Raw genomic sequence first — 4801 nt, 5'->3', positions numbered from 1 at the left:
TACTCCTCTACTTCTTCGTCTCTTTCTTATGCGTTTTTTACCTTCTTCCTTTTCTTTTTCTTTTTCTTCTTTGAACGTTTCATCTAAAAATTCATCCTCAATCAGTTTTTGCTCATATGTCACTATTTTTATTCAAAAACAAACTGAAAAAGGAATAAAAAGACCAAAAATTTGTACAAAATCATATTTTTAAGTAGAAATTTCAGATATCTAAAACTACAGAAACAAGAGTTGACCATTGATGGTCATTATAAAGTTTCAAATTTTGAATTTTATGAATTTGTGATTAATTTGGATAGATAGTTCCTACAAATAATTAAAAATGTCGTTTGAAGTTTATATCTCAATTTTAGGAGGGTTTAGTTAAGTTTATAATTGATTTTGAAAAAAAAAATTAGATTGAAACTCAAAAAAAAATGAAGTTTGTGAAACTATATCGCAATTGTATTAAAGTTGTATTACAAACTTCACTCTTTTTTATAGAGATATCAACCAAAACAGTTTAAGAAAACACTTGTAAATACATTTATAACATAGACACAATACATATTGCAAACATCACTCATGTTCTTAGAGAATCAAACCAAAATAATTTATAAGATACTTATAATACATAATTTATTCATGAATAATACAAGTTTAATTCAATCTATAAATTATTGTCTTGTAAATACATTTATAACATAGACACAATACATATTGCAAACATCACTCATGTTCTTAGAGAATCAAACCAAAATAATTTATAAGATACTTATAATACATAATTTATTCATGAATAATACAAGTTTAATTCAATCTATAAATTATTGTCTTGTCTTTCGTTAGTTATGTTTTTCATTTTTAATTTTTTCTTCTAATTCAATTTTAATATTGTGTAATACACTTTTAACGCAAATTTGATTCATGTTGTAGTTTATTATTTGTTACTATTAGATTATTTGTTTAATTCGTTATTGATATAAACTTAATTCACTCTATAGATCATTGTCTGGTGTTTCATTAGTTACATTTTTTTATCCATGCATAATTCTCTCTTCAAATACAACTTTAATATTTTTTTAATTCACTTTTAATACAAATTAATTCATTTGGAGTTTATTGATTGATTTCTTATGATTGAATTACTTGTTTAATTCATTATTGATGTAAGTTTTATTCGTTTTACAAATCACATAGTGCTCTCTCGTTTGCTTCATTTTGAAATCATTTCGGTTCTAATTCAACTTTAAAATGAGTGTAATACATTTTTAGTTTAAATTTAATTCATTTGACCGTTTATTATGTCTCTGCATTTCTTACGATTAGATTACTTGTCTAATTAATTATTGATTTATATTTTATGTAGCTTACGAATTAGAGAGTAAAAAAAATAATTATTTTTTAAAAGAAAGTCACTCAACATAAACTATGGATAATAAGATCACAACATGAAGACTGTCAAGAATGTTAGGCCTTATGATAAAGAATAAAGAATACGGAATAAAATCTTTTTTAGCATTTTGTTTTAGAAGTTGATTAGTTTACTATAAAAATTCAGATCATTTTTTTGTCTTCTAATTAAGTATTAAAGCATGTCTAATATTATGTATGATGTTATGAAATTTTCTATGTTTATATCATTACACAATTTGTGTTAAAATGCTATATATAATTCATTTATATTATATAAAAATTATGTGGTGAGAAAAAAAAGTATTAAATGTGTATTAAAAATAGTTGTAATTCATTTGTATGACATAAGTAAGTTTTAAGAAAAATTATAAACTGAAGCTTGCATTATGAATTAGTGTTGTATTAAACATGTATTAAAGTTGTTTAAAATTGTTTTAAATAAGTATTGCTAAAAGTTGACACAAATGGTAATAAATAAAAAGTATACTTAAAAGTGGTAATTATTAAATAATAGACCTTCACTTGTGTAATTTTCACTTTGAAATTTGTATTATAGTTTGATTAAATTTGAATCATGCACTGTAGGATCCATTCAGTGGTGGTGCTTGCACTACAACCTATGTTAGTCGTTTCCTTTTTTGTTACCACCTGCATTACCCAAAAGTACTACCAATTTAGAGAAAAATATAATTAGAAAATACTCACATATTTGGCATTCGAAATCAACTTAGAGAAAAATATATTTAGAATTTTTTAAAAGTGCATCTAAAATTTATTGACTAAACAAAATATCAATTTCACAAGTAGAGGTTTCTTGGGTGAAATGGCAAAGTCCCTTACTACCACCTTTTCCACTCTCAAGCAAAGGTCGATTAGAATCATTGTTCGGCTCTCCGTCAATTTCTTTGACATGAGAGTTGCTCCACAATTTTGAAGGTTCTTCAATGAAAAGGGAGAAGAAATTTGAATTTTTTGGTTCCTTTAAGCTATATACCACAACTTATGGGATCTTAATTTGATTTTCAGGGTTTTTTCCCCTTAATTAGCGCAATAGATGTATATTATGATATCTTAATTTAATTTTCAGTTTCATTTTCCCTTAATAAGCGCCACAAATGGATACATAATGTATCAACAATAATGTATCTAGATCCTTTGTTATGTACCCAAAATGACTAAAAATATATGGGATTTATGTAGTTAAGAAAATCGTAGGGAAAGAAGGTAATTTCACTCTTAAACTAAGAGATTCTTAAAATTTATACTTATAATAATCTATAATATTTGTTAGGATTTGGACTAATATATTCATGAATTAAATATAGTTCGAATCATTTTATAAATCTACATTTATTAAATTTTAAAGGGAAATGCACAAGTACCCCTCAATCTATGCCCGAAATTCCAGAGACACACTTATACTATACTAAGGTCCTATTACCCATCCTGAACTTATTTTATAAATAACTTTCTACCCCTTTTCGGCCTACGTGGCACTATCTTGAAAAAAAAAAGTCAACCAGCATTGTGCCCACAAAATAGTACTACGTAGGTCGAATAGAGATAGAAAATTATGAATAAAATAAGTTCAGGGGGTAATAGGACCTTAGTATAGTTGAAGTGTGTCTCTGAGATTTTGTGCATAGATTGAGGGGGTACTTGTGCATTATCCCAATTTTAATTTCAAATTTTTAAATAAGTGAGGATAGTAATTAATTTATTTTTTTTTTAAAAAAAAAGACATGCATTGTGTTGACTATTTTTTAAAAAAGTAACTTTTAAAACATACTTATGAAATTGTAAGAAATATTTAAAATAAACAGTTATGTGTTGGGATAAAAGTGCTGCAATTGAAAAAAAATATTTGATGTGTTTGACAAATAAGTGCTGGTAAACACTTTTTTTTATTATCAAAGAACATATACTTATACATTGCACATTTTATTTTATTTTAATTGTAACAATACTACTTTATTTTTTATTATTTATTTATTAATTTATTTTTGACGACAAAGCAAGTCTGGTGCGACGAGCTCGAACGAGAAGGCAAACCTCTTGCTTTCGCTGGCAAGGAGTTTCGAACATGAGATATCCAACATGGAAGTCCCAAACTCAAACCAATGGGCCACTACGAAGGGTAACAATACCACTTTATTTTAATGGATGAAAATTGTATGAATTTTCTATTTTGATCTCCTACGATTATAAAATAAATAATAATAATTTATCTTCATTTGTTATCGTAATTGATTTTTAAAATTGTGAAGGTAAATTTAAATATGTATGCACATCAGTTTTATGGTGAATTTCGAGAATTGGGATATTAATAACTATCTAAGAAATAAACACTCGTGTACATCTCTTCTCCTAAATCATAGTCACACAATAATTCAATTATCTCCACTCAAAATCGCAAACATGAGAAACAAATACATTAATTTAATATTAAATAAATTTATAATTTGATAAAGTTAGGATTATATTATGACTTTTTTTTGGTGCAATGTATAAATAGATTGATTAGCAACACGTTTTTAGAGATTTTATCATCATATCAGAGTCACACCACACAACTCCAAAATCACCTAAGAATATTACGGACATGATCAGAGTTAATGACAAAGAAATGAATGTCATCAATGGACCAAAATTAACTGTCACGCCCCGAGGGTACACCCTGGACATGGCCGACACTCAATGACCATTGTTGGCCTTGAGTAAACCCTTAGCCTGACTTCCTTAAAGAACACGAAAACATGTTTGCTAAAACTCCACAAGGCCAACAATGTTACAAACGAGTCAAATCACGAAGTTGATAACAAAGCACATAGAATCCAAAAAATATGAACTCTTTTGAGTGTACAAGAAATGAACATTTTACCACATTTAGAAAATGTGACCGTTTAATGCTATGATGCTCCAAACTATAACATTAGCTGAAAACATTTTTTACGATTTGCAATTAATTTGCAATTCATTATGTCTCTTCATTTATTACGATTAAATTATTTTTCTAATTAATTAATAATAGATATAATTTTTATGCATTCTATATATCATTGACTACTCTACAAAAGAAAGTAAAGAGAGAAACGAAAGGGAAAAAGGTAACAGAGAGAGAAAGAGAGCACACAACAAAAAGAAAGCAAAACAGAAAAAAAAAGAAGTAAGAGAAGAAGAGCAACAAAAAGAAAAGAGCGAGAAAGAGAGAAAAATTAAAAAGTTGGGAGAGCAAAAAGAGAAAGCGGCGAGAGAGAAAATTCTAATAGTAAAATATATAATATTATTTATATTGCTATAATGGTAATAATTACAAAATATTTTTAAAATAAGTAATTATTTTTAAAAAAAAATATTCACTCAAGTAATTAATCCATACAAAGGAATAGGAAAAAAAAGAGTCAAC

The sequence above is a fragment of the Solanum lycopersicum genome, chromosome 3 (assembly GCF_036512215.1).
Source record: "Solanum lycopersicum chromosome 3, SLM_r2.1".
Lineage (NCBI taxonomy): Eukaryota > Viridiplantae > Streptophyta > Magnoliopsida > Solanales > Solanaceae > Solanum > Solanum lycopersicum.
Note: the sequence above shows the minus strand (reverse complement) of the source record.